The sequence below is a fragment of the Pyrgilauda ruficollis genome, unplaced genomic scaffold (genome assembly GCF_017590135.1).
Source record: "Pyrgilauda ruficollis isolate IOZ18807 unplaced genomic scaffold, ASM1759013v1 scaffold186, whole genome shotgun sequence".
Classification (NCBI taxonomy): Eukaryota; Metazoa; Chordata; class Aves; order Passeriformes; family Passeridae; genus Pyrgilauda; species Pyrgilauda ruficollis.
The window spans coordinates 560,523-576,562 of NW_024517651.1; the positions used below are offsets into that span (position 1 = coordinate 560,523).

The 16,040-nt window shown below is 50.4% G+C and overlaps 1 protein-coding gene across 1 annotated transcript in view; it reads left to right on the forward strand.

The window, feature by feature from the left end:
- The first annotated feature begins 15,697 nt into the window (after positions 1 to 15,697).
- Positions 15,698 to 16,040, forward strand: part of GOLM2 (golgi membrane protein 2) — a 17,818-nt gene continuing 17,475 nt past the window's right edge. Inside the window, exon 1 of the mRNA XM_041464995.1 lies at positions 15,698 to 15,976. The gene's annotated coding sequence lies outside the window, so the exon portion shown is untranslated. The remainder of the gene's footprint in view (positions 15,977 to 16,040) is intronic.

Sequence of the window (16,040 nt, forward strand, 5' to 3'; positions counted from 1 at the left end):
GGTGAGGGAGTTTCCATCCCGCTGCTGAGTGTTTCAGGGCCAGGAGGATGAAACCTCCTGCAGTGCCTGCCGTGGGGCTGCTCAGGGCTCTTTTGGGGCAGGCAGGTGCCTGGAGCACCAGAGCACCAAAGGAAATGCTTGGCCATGGATTTGTTTGCCATGTTGGTGGTGCTGGAGGAGACTGAGAGTTCTTTTGTCTTCATCCTTTGGGTGCCCACACCCTCTGAGAGGGGCTCCTGCCTGCTCTGCAGCAGGGGATGGGTGCCCAGCATTCCTGAGGCACAGTCCCTGGGCTCCTTCCCTGGCCACTCTCATTAAACCACTGCCTCGTTTGTTTGATTGGCTTCGTCTACAACCCTCTTCTATTTCCAGAAGAACACAGGGAGCTGTTTTCTGCCATTGCTTTCATGGCTCAGGGGCAGAGTTTCCAATCTGGAGTTGGAGAAGCAGATCCACTCCTCCTTCAGGAGGCTGAGGACAATCTGTTGAAGACAAATTGTTGAAGGCAATCTGTTCTTACCAAGGATGGCTTCCCAATGACAGGGAACGTGCTTGTCACTGACAGTGTTTGCTCCACCGTTGGGTGTGTATTGGAAAAAACAGGAACACAGGCAGGGCATGGGGATACATGTCAGTCACAGGAGCAGACTGCAAGTCCTGATTCAGTTCTCTGAACTGCAATATGAATATTTCATAACAAGGCCAAAAAAACCCTAGGCCAAACTACATGAAACTATTTTAAATTCCTCCACACAAAACCAGCCACAAAGGGGATTGTAAAGGCAATTCCCCCCTTAACTGTGAACACTCTGCTCCTCAGAGTTTAATGAACTGTGCTATTTTAATGCACTTTTGAAGCACGTCATCCGTATTGTAGCCACTGACCTTTTCCTAATGCCCTTCAGACATCCAACAAATAGGTTCCATCTGCTCCTCCCAACGCCAGGCGAGACGTGGGGACCAGCATCTCCTGGGTTTGGAGTGGCACAGCCTCGCCCCAGTGTCCAACACAGCCTGTGGGGCACAAGGCCAGCAGCAGAGCCCCGGGGCCACGGGAGCCCTCCTGCCCTGGCCGTGCCCTGCCCGGTCACCCTGGCTGGTGGCACAGCTCCTGGCACATTGTCCCCACCTGCCCTGGCCCTTGTCTGTCCCGTGCACGCTGGGGTGAGAGCTGGTGAGGTGGGAACCCCACGAGAGGGCTCCAGGGACCCCCACTGAAAATGCTTCCCAAGCCTCTGCCAGATGGTTTATTGACTCCCACAAGGAGAAAAACCTTCCTTATTCCAGTTTTGTGAGCAAGCCCCCTGAAAGGCTGCCTCCTCTGACACGGAGGGAGCTGAACTCCGACGTGTCACTGCTCATCACTCTCCATGTGACTCGATGGAAACACGCTGCTGGAAACACGCGTGACCAGGAGCAAACCTGAGATGCCCTCTTCCTTGTGTGGCCTTTTGTTTTGCAAAGAAAGCTCCTTGCACAGGGTTAGGGTTATTTTTCTCCACTTTCACAGATGCATCAAACCATTAATCACAGTATAACAGAAACAGGAGATGTTTGGTGCCCATCAGAAGGAATGAAAGCATTTACCAGTCTTGCTTTCGCTCATGCTTGGATTTTCCTCAGACCATTTAAGAGTACTAAAAAGCCATGAAAATTGTCAAATAGATGCAAGAAGGGAAGTAATTCTGTTCTCATTTTTCACTGGAGATTGATCCGTCTTGACTCTGCTTCCATGTCCATCTCAGCCAGCAGAGGAAAACTCCAGGCTGGAGTTCAAATCCTGGCATTGTCTTATCAGCACCCAGGGCTGTTTATTGTGGTCCCCAACTAGGCAAGGACACGCAGCCCAAGAGGCTGGGACAAACCTTGTCTGCAGGTCAGAGAGGAGGCTGGAGCACAGATTCACCCTCACGCACACAAACCCCACACATCCTGCAATTCTGCCAAATTTCATAAATGTGCTGTGACACAATGGTTACATCTGGGAGCTATTTCTGTAAAAAGCACGGCGCTGATGTGACCCTGTCTGCTCCAGAAACACGCTGGGCTGATGCACACAGCACCCACAGGCCACCCCAAAACACCCTCCTTAAAAACAACTGAGGTTCCAGCTCAGTGTCACCAGAGCTGCAGCCTTCCTCGTGAAGCTCCAGAGGGGCTCTGGTTCCAGAGGTGATGCTCTGGCTTAGCCTGATTGGGATGGGGAGTAAGATAAGCCTGGCCCAAATCCTGTATATCCCTTCCATTGCCTCCCTCCATTGCTAAAGCAAGGCCTCATAAGAAGGGCAGACACGTGCCAGCAGACTGCAAAAGAAAAATGAATATAGGAATATTTCTATAATAAATAATAGAAATGGATATATTCATTTTGTTAATAAACTTTGTGTGTTATTTTATTTGAATGTAAATGAATATATTCACTTGCCAAGGAAGTCAGTGGGAATGGTGTGAGCTCATGAGATCAGGCCCATTAACAACTGCTTGATGCTGTTTCCAGGAAATCAGAGTGTTTGGACAGGAAAGGTGTTGAGCCATGAAAAATAAGGATTTTCTCACAAAGCTCATGCTCTGGGCAGTTCAGTCTGTCGATATGGACAGTGTCCAGGTAAGACAGGCACAGGCAGGACCTGGGGTGTGGGAAAAGCAGAATCTACAGGTTCAGGGAGAGAAGCCAGCAGGGAGGGCAGTCAGCAGGATTTGCCCCCAGGGACTCTGTAATTTGATTTCCCCTCTGTGTGGTGCAGGGCAGGCCTGCTCCCACCAGGCATGGCCAGCTCTGACCCAGCTCAGTGACTAAATGAAGAGCTTATTTCTGAGCACTCTGCTCAGCACTTTCCCAGATCACAGGTGAGGAGCTCAGCACTTGAGGGACAGGTCTGTAGGAACCAACCCCTAATAAATCCAGCACAATCAGATGCTGGAGGCACAGACAGGGTGACAAGAGGTGACAGGCAGTGCCCCACGGGAGCCCCGCAGAGCCCCGGGCACAGTCCCAGCCTGAATCCAGAGCTGCCTCTGCTCTCCCCTCCCAGAAGGCCTTGGCATCCTCAGTGGGACACAGTAATTAAGCTGACACACAAGAACACAACCCTTCTTCAAAGGGCTGGCAGATTGTTTGGGGATTTCTCCTGTAGCTGCACGGCTGCACTCGGGGGCAATATGAATACTGGAAAAGAAAAAAGGGAGAGGAAGGAGCAAGTAGAGATGGGAATGGCAGAAAAGGGAAAGCACAGAGGAGTGGGATAGAGGCAGCCTGCAGGAAAGATAAAACCAAGACAGGAGGATGTGTTTGCACGAAGTGAAGCAGAGAAAGGACTGCCGGAGCACTCCCTGCCCTGCCCCTGTGCCAACAGAGGAACGCAGCGGGCACCACGCTGGGCTGGGCTGCACTCCGAAGCCTCCAAGAGGCTGTGCCAAGGGCTGGAACGTGCAGATCCCCAGCTGTCCTCCCCAGCACCCTGCCTGTGGAACAGGGGAGTGCCATCGGGCAGGAGCAGCCCTTGCTGTGGCTCCTGCCAGCGCCCAGGGACAGCACACAGCCCGGGCAAGGGGCACCCACCCACTGCACTGCCCACAACGGGGCTGGAGGGAGTGACAGACCGCCAGGAGGGCAGGCAGGTGAGGAAAACACATCCACTCCCATCCGGGGATGGATCCACCCATCCCAGGAGCCACCAGTGTGCGCTGGGCTCACTGAATTAATCACATTTACCCACAGCTTTATGGCCATGGTTCGTTTTGTTTCCTCTACAACAGACACATTCCCAGAAAAACACAGAGAAGGAAAAAAATCCTCTGAGGTAAGGAGCAATAGAGAGATAAGTCTGATTAGGAAGACAACTATTAATAGCAATTATGCTTTAATTACCGCGCCTAATCTTTTTGAAGCAGCAGTTTCTAGCATGTCCTCTACCAAACAAAGAACTTAACACTTCTGACTCCATGTTCCATGAGCTGTAGGTTGAAAATGTGTGGATGTACTTCCAGTAGATTCACTAGCAGCTGGATATAAAATGGCTTTGAGGATATTTTCATCAACTGTGCCTGAGAGCAGATGCCGTGAGAAAGGCAGGAGTTGTTCTGTGTGGGCACAACGCTGCAGGAGGGCACAAACAGCCCCAACACTGCTCTTGTCTTGACGCCTGTTTCTCCAGGGCAAGGGAATTATGCTCCCAGGCTGCTGCCATGAAGCTCTGGGCATAAAAAGGCACTGAGAGGAACACGGAATAGTCTAGACAGAGGGAAGCACTTCAATAGTGCTGGAAGGGAACAGGGCCGTGGCTCGGAGCCATGGCTCAGGCAGGGCTGGTGCTCCGCTGCCCAGCAGTGCAGGCACAGAGCCCAGCTCAGCCCAGCCCAGCCCAGCCCAGCCCTGCCCAGCCCAGCCCGGCCAAGCCCAGCCCAGCCAAGGAAGATGTTCAGCTTCTCTGCACACTGACCCTCTCCAGGGGCAGCAGGCCAAGCCCAGCCCAACCAAGCCCAGCCCTGCCCAGCCCAACGGAGCCCAGCCCAGCCCACCTGAGCCCAGCCCGGCCGAGCCCAGCCCAACCGAGCCCAGCCAAGGAAGATGTTCAGCTTCTCTGCACACTGACCCTCTCCAGGGGCAGCGGGGTGCATGGACAGAGCCCTCCCCAAGGGCCCCCCTCACCTCATCTGAACCAGCCAAGCCAAAAAACCCCAGTTCCATTGACCCCTGCGAGGTGCAGAATGAACCTGGAATGGTTTGGGTCAGAAGAGACCTTAAAGCTCATCTAATTTCAATCCTCACTAATGATTGCAGCAATTATTAAGCTTTAGCTGTCCTGTGGGTAGGTACTGAAGGTGAGGACTCACCTGTGGGATGAACACAACTGTATTGTGACTGCAATTAAATTGATGTAAAATTCCCCATTGAGAAATCACATTTTCCTGCCTAATCTCATATGTTCAATACCACTTGGGAGACTCTTCCCCACCATCTTTGAGGTAAGTGTTTTTGAAAGCAAACTTTAGTAGTGTTAGTTATTGAAAAATACAAAAGTATAGCAAAAGCAATTTGGCAAATCCTGCCTAATAGTACATGTCAAAGCACATGACAAAGGCTCCGGGAGGGAAGTGTGCAGGCAGCCAGATGGTGTGACTGCAACACTTCATCCCGGGGAAAACTGGGCTAAAAATGTAGATCACTGTAACAGAGACAGTCTTGAGGTGCAGGCTTAAGAGGCTGCATTAAAACCATCTGAGGATGACCTTTGTCAAGAGGTCCCCAGGAATAATTACTCCTCTCTGGGCACCTGCTGCTTGCTCCTCCCTTCATCCAGGCAGGTTCATGCCCTTGGTGGCTGTGTTGGCTGAAGACACCTGGAGCTCCTCACAGGACCCTGCACAGCCCTGCCTGCACACAGCCCTGCTGCACATCCTCACACACCCTGACTACTGTGAACTGAAGGGTTTGTTATGAAATCACTCACTCTGGAGTGACTGAATTATCCAAGTTTCAGCTGAACCAATTAACTGATATAATACATGGCTCTTGCTCTCTTAGATGAGGAGAAGCATCTTGCTTTCTGCTCATGTCTCACTGTGAAAGTGATTTTTTTTAAACACTTTAATCTAATTAACTTGTTGAGACTGAGAATCTGTTGAAGGCACTCAGGTGATGAAAATGGGCTTGTTGCTGTGCGTGGTGCTAAGCAGGGAGAGAAATCCCAGAGGGGGTGAGGGGGCTTGGAAAAATGATGATCTTAGGACACAGTTCAAAGTGCAGGAGGTGTGCAGACAACTGGCTGGCCTGCTGTCCTGCTAAAACGCAGCTGGGAAGGGAAAGCAATCAGGAAGAAGCACTTTCAGAGTGCACTGGCTGTGGTCTCCTCCAGAGAGCAAAGCTAAATAAAGCTGAATAAAGGGGTGCATGTGACTGGGGCCTCAGAAATCCAGCTAAACCAGGGAAGCCAAGGATGCACGCTGATGTGTTCAGCAGGCCCAGCCCTTCCCCATCCCAAACTCTTCCCCGTGGAAGCACAGCGCTCCCTCAGTGGTTTCCCTGCTTTGCAGTGATGCAGCACAGAGGGAGTGCCCTGAGCACGGGCAGGTGTTCCACACTGGAGCTGGACCGTGCCCAACGTGCAGCGCGATGCTGCAGGGCTCTGCAGGAGCAGGGAGCACCGCCGCGAGCCCAGCGTGAGCCATCCCCACAGCAACGACCTTGCACTGCTCCTTACAGGAAATCACAGCAGTGCAGACGTGGCTGAGCTCCCTGGAATCCACCAGCCCTTGGATCGTGGAGCAGGCAGGCCTGGAGGCAGCATCACGGGCAAAAGGGAAGGGACTGTGCTGACCCACCAGGCCAGGTGATAAGGAACACGGGTCCAAAGTGCTAAAGAACACCTGTACTGAATGTAAATTGCCTTCCAGGGTTTCTGCCTAGAAATGAATCAGAGGGAAGCATCATGGATTAATTCTGGTTGGCCCTTGCAATGTGACTATAAATGTTACACAGGATGAGGTATTATGAATGATACTGTAAATTAAATAAATAAAATAGGATGCAGATTAAGCTACACATTTGCCACTAATGTTTACAAACATGAACTGAATCTTCCAACCTACACACTTTGGCTGAGTTGAAAATAGGACAAAATAAAGATTTTCTTCTTTTCCTTTTTGTGGCATCTGAGCTCCTGTGGCTGCACAACACTGGTCAGACTAGATTGCCTGGAGCAGCCTGGCTGACACTGCTGCTGAGGACAAGCAGCCACTGATGGAGGCCAGCCCAGGGTTTTGGAGGACACACACACACACACACACACACACACGTGTGATTCCTCTGAACACCCATGACAGAGATACGGACAATCTGAAGTGGCACTGAGGCTCTAAGCCCACAAGCTTCCACCCCAGCCCACAGAATCATGGAATGGTTTGGGCAGGAAGGGACCTTAAAGCTCATCTCATTCCACCCCGTGCCATGGACAGGGACACCTTCCATATGTGTCCTCAGAGGTGACTTCACTCCTGCTCAGTCCTGTCCCACCCAATGCCTTGCAGAGGGGGAGAGGAAAGGAGAGGCATGAGGGGTGGTCATGCCAAATGCAGATGGAATTTTTGCTCCCCTGGGATTTGGACACTCTGTGTGGACGCAGGGAGGAGATGAGGGCATTGAGGGCATCTCAGCCTCTCAGCTGCTGCATAAGCAGATTAACTTTACGTGCAGCTGATCCATGGAGAAATGGATCGGCAGGAGTCCCTGACAGAGACAGATTTCTGCCCGACTCACATTCTGCTTGCTCACAGCAAACACGCTGCATGATGTTATTTACGTGACCTCTCTTCTCTTCTCCGACTTGCATCACTTCCCAACTCAACCTCCAGCCTGGGTCGCAGCCATCCCATTAAATCAGGCCCATCACTGAAGCAGCCCTGACAATCACTCCCCTTCCTGATCTCTCTGTTCCCACAGGAATGCTCTTGGATGCCAACCGCTATCCTGTGGAAAAAGCATCTAGAAGGCAGAAAAGGAAACCAATTGCTGTGAAAAGCTCCATCACTGTGATCTGGTTGACAAGGCTGGGGTTGGTCACAGGGTGGACTCTGGTCTTGGAGGTCTTTTCCAACTGGGGTTCTGTGACACTGTGCTGACCCGAGAGGGGAAGCAGCCGTGGCCACCGAGGATGTCCCCTGTGCCCACCCAGCCTGCTCTCCCTCTCCCAGAGCCCCACAGGACAGCAGAGCTCCCAAGGACACCCCGGGATGAGGCAGCCTGGCTGCCTCCCAGCTATCTCCTTTCTCATTCCCATGCAGTGTGGCAGCTCCCTGTGGTAATGGATTGTCTTTGGTGCCCTCCTGACGCTCTGGAGGTTTGAGTCAGCTCCCCCTGAGCTGCCCGGCAGAGCAGCTCTGCCCAGGCTCATGGAAATTTACTGCAGCATTCCACAGAGCCACTCTGGGCTCGCACCATGGAAGTGGGAGCACAATTGACCCCCTTGTTCTGCACGTCTTGGCTCCGAGGCCTTAATTAGACTGAACATTAGAAAAAATCGAGTGACGGGACAGAAGCAATTTGGCACTTAGAGAACAACTAAAATTCTGTAGTGGGTGTGCGGCAGAGGACAAGGAGCAAAGGCAAGAAAGGGACAAACCACAGTAAGGGGGACAAGGAAATAGGAATTTTCTCTGGAATCATTGTTTAAGTGATTTGTAACCTAATTTAGCACATCAAGGCCTGTTCAGTTTTTGAGTGCCCTGGATGGACACAGTACTTCAGGCCAGCTCTGACTTCCAAGGACACAAGAGCTTCCCTGGACTTAATGGAACCATTTGCTCTTGAAAACGTATCCCATTTCTGCCCTATGTCAGCTTTTCCTTAAGCTGGCTCAATATTCCTTTTGCCTTTGCAGGAGCATCTACACAACGTCTGCTTCCATTTCCTTTAAGGTTGGAGCCCAGGATTTTACTGCAGTGATTCGTGGCTAATGGACCTGGAAAGGACTTGGGAATTCACCCAGCCCACACTGAAGTACACAGCCAGTACACTGTCCTGCTGAGGAAGGACCCAGCACATCCAGGTGTTGTGGCTTCTGTGAGCCATGTCCCTGATGCACACCCAGCACTGGACTGGGAGACAGCCCAGCATGTCTCCTTTCATCCCTCCTGTGCCCTGCACAGGCTGTCTGAGCTCTCAGCATTCTCTGGAAGGTTCCCAGAGAAGTCCCAGGGAAGATGATTCCTGTTGATGTGATGAGCATAATGGGAGTGGGGTTGGGCTCAGCTCCGTGCTGGAGAGCCCGTAAATATCCACTGTTCAATGGCTGCTGTTTCACTGACACCTAAATTGAATTAGAAATGCACACTTTATATATAATTGAAACTATGCTAATGCACAATGCACACAGAGAGCTCTCCTAGTTCTCAGCTCAATCTGCTGCTTTTCCTACACTGAAATGCCAATTCCTCCAGAGCAATAAAGGAAATCTGCCCAAATTGTGACCAGGAGTTTACTAATCAAATCCTGGGATTCTACTCTGAAGGCAGAAAAAGCCACAGGAGATTCCCAAGTAGGATAAAAAGTGCTTTTCAAACCAGGTGTTGCAATAATAATTTGTTTTCTTTTTTTTCTTCTTAAAATATACTTGGGAATACAAAAGCACGCTCCAAGCTCATGTCAGGGTTTGACACACACACCAACTACTTCTGATGCTCAATTTGTGGCTTTCTTAGTCTACAAGAAAAAATCCCAAAAGCCATTTAGGCCTGGAATCATAACTGTGACCCAACCAGCAGGGACAAACAGCACAAGGAATTGGGCTATTGAGACAGCGGATTCCTGCACTCACATACAGAAATCATCATCACCTGCTTGCAACAAATTACTTGGCCTTTTAGAGCTCTTCCCGTGGAATTGCCATTCCCAATTGTCTCCTGGAGCAAGCGGTAAACAGCAGCAGCCATTTGTGTGTAAGCTGGGAAAAGCACAAGAATCAGCTGGGCTCCAGCACCACTGCTCACGGCCCAGTGAGCTCTCATTGAATCTCTCAATCCTTAATAAGCATTTGGCCTTAATTGCTGATTTTATCGTAGCCCAGTACTTATGCCATAATTGATGAACATTGTTTGCAGCGGAGTTTTATGGCTCTGCCTCGCTCCAGTGCCTGTGCAATTGGATCTGCCGTTCCCCACCATGGCACGGCGGTGCCTGGCACCATCTAGTGCTGGGATGCCCGGCTGGGGCACGGCACGGGCACCGCAGCCTCAGATCATGGAATCACAGGATATCCTGACGTGGAAGGGACCCCAAGGATCACTGAATCCAGCCCTAAATCATCTCTGCAGGAAGCAGCCGGTGCAGGTCAGAGCAGTGCTCAGCAACCAGAGTGAAAAATCCTCTCCCAGCTCCTGGTCAAACTGCCCTGGGTACAGCACGGGGCCCCTGGGGGCAGGAATGTGGGGAGGGGGCCAGGCAGCTTTAGGCTGTAAAATTCAGAATATTCTTGTCTCCTGCAGCTTCCCGAGGACTCAGCAATGGAGCACTCTCCCAAGAGGAAAGGCTGACTGGGGGAAGTGCATTTCCCAGCCAGTCCCAGCCTGGCCCGAGCTCTGACCCCCCAAATATCCACCCCCTCCTCGTGGAAACATCTCACCCTGGAGAAGCAGAGTCCCTCAGCATGATGAGCTTTGACTGGTTACTTTAATGTGAGTTCGGGGATATTCAATTATTAAAACAAAAACATCAGTTCCCAGCTGTGAATCCAGAGCACAACCAGGACAAGGTGAGATTTTGTCCTGTGACACTGCACATGAACCTCTATACATTATGGCAAAACTGTTGGGGTTTTTGGTGGATGGAGCAGAAAATTCCCTGATGGAGCTGGGGATGCTTAAATGCCTTAAAATCTTGGCCTCAAGCTGTTATCAAATTTAGAATAGGCAGCAACATAAAACTGCCCCCATCCCTACCGGTTCAGAAAATAATTACTTTAGCAGCACTCACATTATCAAATTAAGGTTTTTTTTAAAAAGATGTTTTGTACAACCAATTCCCATTTATCAGAAAGTGCCTCAGAAGAATACCATGCACCAGACAGAAGATTTTTTAAATAAGGCACGTTTATTGGAGAATTATCTACTACCTGTTTGACCCATGAAATGTAGTTAACTTAGATCTACTGTAAGTGGCATCATGTGGCAGCTGGAGTCTTTATTACAAGTTTCAGCAACAAGAGTTGAGGAAGGGCTTCATTGTCCTGGGGAGAGTGAAAACACAGAGTCCCTGCCCTTGCAGTATCTGAGTGTGTATACTGTGGCCGTAATCATCCGAGGAAAGTGAGGCCAGACATACATTTTTAAATGTTTTCTTTACATTTCAAGGGCATGGTCTGCAAATTGTATCATCCTGGACTCTCTCTAATCCCCCCAAATAAATCCAGTAACAATCAGCAGCACACAGATATACTTGGTGTGACTTCCAGAGCAATCCCATACACTCCTGGAGGCAATGGCTGTATTTGTGTTGCCTAAAAAAGTGTTATAAAAATGCTTCCAACTAAGCTGTTCCAAGAATGTTATTGGCTGTAGTAAAGCCTCTGAAATCTGGCACAGCAACACCCCCTCAAGCTACCGAAGTCTTTTCTTTGTCCCAGGAAATCTCATGTATATTTAGCAGAGTTAAATTTAAATTATTATTTTCCTCCTCTGCTTGCGCTCCCCAGCAACAAAGCAACAGTAATTGAGGTGGATGTTTTGTGAAACCACAACACGAGACAGCAGAACCTCAACTCCTTGTGTTAAAACACTTGTCTGCACTCCGGCTGAGCTCCTTCCCAGCACACATAACCTTTCCTTCTAGGAGCAGGGAATCACCACAGCTTCCTGCCGCCCTCCATGGCCACAGCTACCTCGTCTCCAGGGATATTTGTCTTTTTGCCCCACTTCTTGTTCCCCAGGCCACCTTCTTCAGCAGCTGCAGAGGACCTGGCTGCAGCTCTGCTCCTCTGCAGCTCATCCCTTCCCAGGGAAATCCACAGCAATGCCTTCCCCTTCCTGCAGCCACTCCTGATGGAGGGAACAGGAAAATTTTGATCCCCCCACGCCCACTCTGGGCATTCCCACCCTGGTTTGCATCCCCAGGAGCTCCGTGAGTCCTGAGCTGTCAGCTCCTCTCTGTATCTCCGACAAAACCATTCCCAGAGCACCATTCACTCTTCATTCCCTCACAGACACTTCCCTGCAAGAATCACTCCAAAATCAATGCTTTGCCTTTTCAGTGATTATCCACAATAACCTATGGGAGCTCCTGCCAGCAGCTGTGGCTTTATCCTTGCTGGAAATGTCATTTGCTGTTACAGGAATTCCACCAGCCCCTCGGAGCTGCTACTAAAAATGAAAACAAACCTTCTTCTGTGGAATACTATTGAGAGAAAACACCTTTTTCCAAAATGCCAGACTGCACTGAGCCTCCCCAGCTGCTTCCCAGGAACAGATGTGCTCCCTGCTCCCGGCCTGGGATGCAGCTTCAAGCCAATCACAATTCCCTGGATACAGGTCTGCTCTTTGGGCTGCCATTTGGTGAGCCAATCCCAGATGTTCCTGGGTTTGTTTTCATAAAGCAACATGTTCCAGGAGATTGATTCTGATACCTCACTCCAAAGCACTTATTCTCACAAAGATTTCCAACCCTCGGGTGCCCGTAAATAAACACAACCCCGTTTCAGCTCCAAACCCCAGTTCTGATTCCATTCAAGTCCTTCTCCAGCTGCTCAAATGCCATCTCAGAGATGGCAAACATTTCAGAGATACAGCAAACATTTTCCTGAGAAGTCAACAGGCCTTACCTGGCTTCTGCAGCCCAAGTTACACTTTATTAGAGATGGGAGAGGGATGCCCTCAGAGCACTGAGAGCCACTGGGTACTCATCAAAAGCGCTGAAATGGAAAGGAATTATTTTTACCATTGTTCCTGCAAGTGAGCACCCAAAGCGTTCCCAGACACAGCTCTGGGGTGAGGAGGTCCTGAACACTTGCACTTTAAGCATCAACCTCACCTGCCAGTGCAACAACCACATTCCAGTAAAACCCCTCCAATGCCATCCCCCTGCTAGAGCTGTTTTCCTACTTTAACCGGAGTTTTACAAATCTCCATGGAAATGCTGCTCATTTGGACAGTTGCTTGGCATACCAACAGATGGAGTATGTTAATCAGTTTTTAAGGATATGCTAAAAGTCTGGGATAATTTGAGTTCTGTGTTCAGAATGTTTGTAAAAAAACATCAACTTGTAATGGATTTAAAAAAGGTTTATTCTGCTACAGTGGAAGGAAACTGAATCCTAGAATCTTTAATCAGAGGCTTTTAAAATCACCAATTTTCTGTAATGCTGACTAGATTATTAAATCAGACTGCCTTCTTATCTTTGAGTTAAATTATGCACAAAAAATAAATACGGCTAAATGTATCTTTCATTTAAAAACCTGCTCTGGATCCTGAAGGGATCAAAATACTTGGCTGGAACAACACCTCAGATTTTTTATTGCTTTAACTGATAAAAGTGCCATGGCAGTAACAATGCAACACTGGTTCTAAAAATACCACACGTGGGGCTCCTAAACTTTCCAACCTCATAGCAGGAAAAAAGAAAGAAAAAAAAAAAAAAAAAAAAGAAAAAAAAAAAAAAAGCAAAAAAAAGCAAAAAAAAAAGCAAGCAAATAATCAGCAATTCCTTTGCAAAGCGGAATGTCTGAAGGAGAAAATAAAATTTATGTGATGGATTTCATCAGCACAACCAAGGCAGGAGGATGCCCTGTCCTGGGCTGTAACAGTACAAGGGTTGAAGCAGCAGTTTTTGAAGTTCTTTTGCGTGTTTTCTCTGCTGATAAGGGCTCTCATGCTCCTGCTTACACACCTCGCCACCAGTCCTGAGCATTCTTCCTTGGAAAATGTTAACATCTTCCAGAACCACTGTAATTTTATATTATCAAACTTCTGCACATTTTTATGACACCCTGGTAATGCTAACAGAAAAGTCATTCAGTTGCATCAGTTTTTCTTCTCTGTGACATAGAAAAAAAGCCTATAAATGCTGGCTGGGTTACTTTTGATTACATTAGTGGATATAAGAGTTTGCTGTTTTATTACTATTTTGTTAAATAACCTTTGTGTATATTAATCTGGTCAGCGGCAGACAAAAGGAAAAGACACATGGAAAGATCTGGAAGGTTTTGATACAACATCAAATAAATTGTCTTCTTTGGATCCTTCACTTTCTCCACGATAAGCACAGGGATTTAGGCTGAGTTCTTGTGCTTGCCCTGTTTCAGGATACAACGCCTCGAGTGCCTGGGGAGTGATGTCCCCATTCACACCAGGTCGTGGGCAGAGCTGCCAAGGATCAGCCAAGATCTTGTCAGAGGCTGAGCTGGACATGCCATGGGATACATCATTCCAACACACAGTGTAAGGTTACAGCCAGGGAGAGGCAGCAGGAACACCTTTCCAGCCAGGAAAAGAACAGACTAGGACGGGATCACAGGGCGCGGAACACAGATAAAATTAAACGGCAAATTAATTGGAAAATGAAAACTCCCCAGTATTGCCTCAGTTCCCAGATATGCAAAGGAAACCACAAAAAATTGTGCGGGGGCAAGTTCTGACCTTGAACTCAGAGGATCTGGGAAATCAAACAAATTCCAACAGGAAGAGCTGAAATAGGAGAGGGGCCAGCACCTGAGCGCCACGTGGAGAGATTTTTGAGCTGACTCTTACACTTAGTATAAAACCAAAGTGTGTGAAACCCAGGTCTAGATTAAATAAAATAAACCCAGGTATGGTTCTGAGCTCAAATCTGTCACATTTATATTGTATTTCATTATTTAGACAAACATTTCCTGGCTCACAGCAGCCAGGCTGGCACAGAGTAAGTGCAGCCAGAAGGAACAAGCTGAACAGGGCAGACTTAAACCCTGGAACCACCCAGCTTCACAAGGAGGAAAAATTTGCAGCGCTGGATTTGGAATGTGAATCTGCACTGCCATCTGCAGAGAGTAGGCTGGCAAGTTAATGGGCCATCAGCGTAGCAGCAATTAAATTGCCAAAGTGCAAATATTGGTATATAAAGTATGGAATCAGGTGGGAAGGAGAAAGCTGTGACACCATTGTCACAGCTGACAGTTCTGCACAATGTATGCTGTGTCTCACGAAGGTATTTCATATTTTACTTCTTAAATATTGTTCTTTTTGCTCCTTTTAAGGAGAAAACTGATTCCCTTCTGTTTCTCCCACATGCTCCCCACACCATTTGCAGCTGGAGGCACTGGGATTGTGCCCACAAGTGCACTGTGACCCTCTGCTGCCCGAGGTGCTTGGTCACAGCAGTGCAGAGAACTGTTACTAAATCCCATCGCAGGGAGCAAAGCCAAGCCCAGAGTCTGTGTGGGTGAACACGTGCACACTTCACATCGCTGGGATCTCTCTCCCTTCACACCGCACCCTGACTTGGCTCAGATTTCTCTCTCCCCTATCTCTCCCCTCACCCCGAGGGAGCGGCTGCAGCCACGGCCAGAGCTGGTTCCATGTTCCAGCCCAGCTCTGTGTCCCGCTTTCCCCTGTGAGCACCAGCGGCACATTAACGGGGTGTGAGGGAACCTGCGCAGGAGTAAATGCATTATCTGAGTGTTTCTTATACAACGAATGATCCACACCCTCACTTCACTCCGAGGACAGGCTCTGTTCCCTCAGGAAGCTCCTCTCGGGTGTGGGGCCGAGAAGGCCGTGACGCTCCCGCCGCAGTGTGCCCTGCCCTGGAGCCAGGCTGGCAGAGCTGGGGGTACCGGGAGAAGGGTCCGGAGACCTCAGAGCCCTTCCAGGGCCTGAAGGGGCTCCAAGAGAGCTGGAAAGAGACTGGGGACAAGACCCTGGAGGGACAGGGCAAGACAGAAAGGATTCCCACTGCCAGAGGGCAGGGATGGAGGGCAGCTGGACCCCTGGGAGGGTGGGCAGGCCCTGGCACAGGGTGCCCAGAGCAGCTGTGGCTGCCCCTGGATCCCTGGCAGTGTTCAAGGCCAGGCTGGATGGGGCTGTGACTGCGAAGCGTTTCCCCGCGCAGGGCACGGTGTGACACGGCGACGTTTTTAATGTCCTTTAACGTGACCGCTCCGCGCTGCGCTGCCACCCGCGCCGCCCGGCACACGCCGCCTCAGGGCGGGCGGGACCCGGCTCTCGCGATCGCTCCGCGGGCTCCTCTCGCGAGAGCCGCGAGGGGCGGGCGGCAGGCGGGGCGCCGCGGTGGCGGCTCGGCCGGTCGGGCCCTCACGGCCCGGCGGCGGCGGCGGCGGCTCGGCTGGGACCGGCACCGGCACGGCCCTAGCTCTGCCGGACACCGCCCGCTGCCTCGAGCTCTTCCCTGCCGCCGTTCTCTGCCTCCTCCCCTACCCCGCTGCCCTCAGGGCCTCTTCCCTTCTCTCAGCTCCCCCACCTCATCCCCCCCTCCCCGAGGACCCCCCAGTTCCCCCCCGGGCATTCCCTCTTTCCCCCCCCCGGATACCCCCCTCCCCCCCCCTCCCCCCCCCCCCCCAGG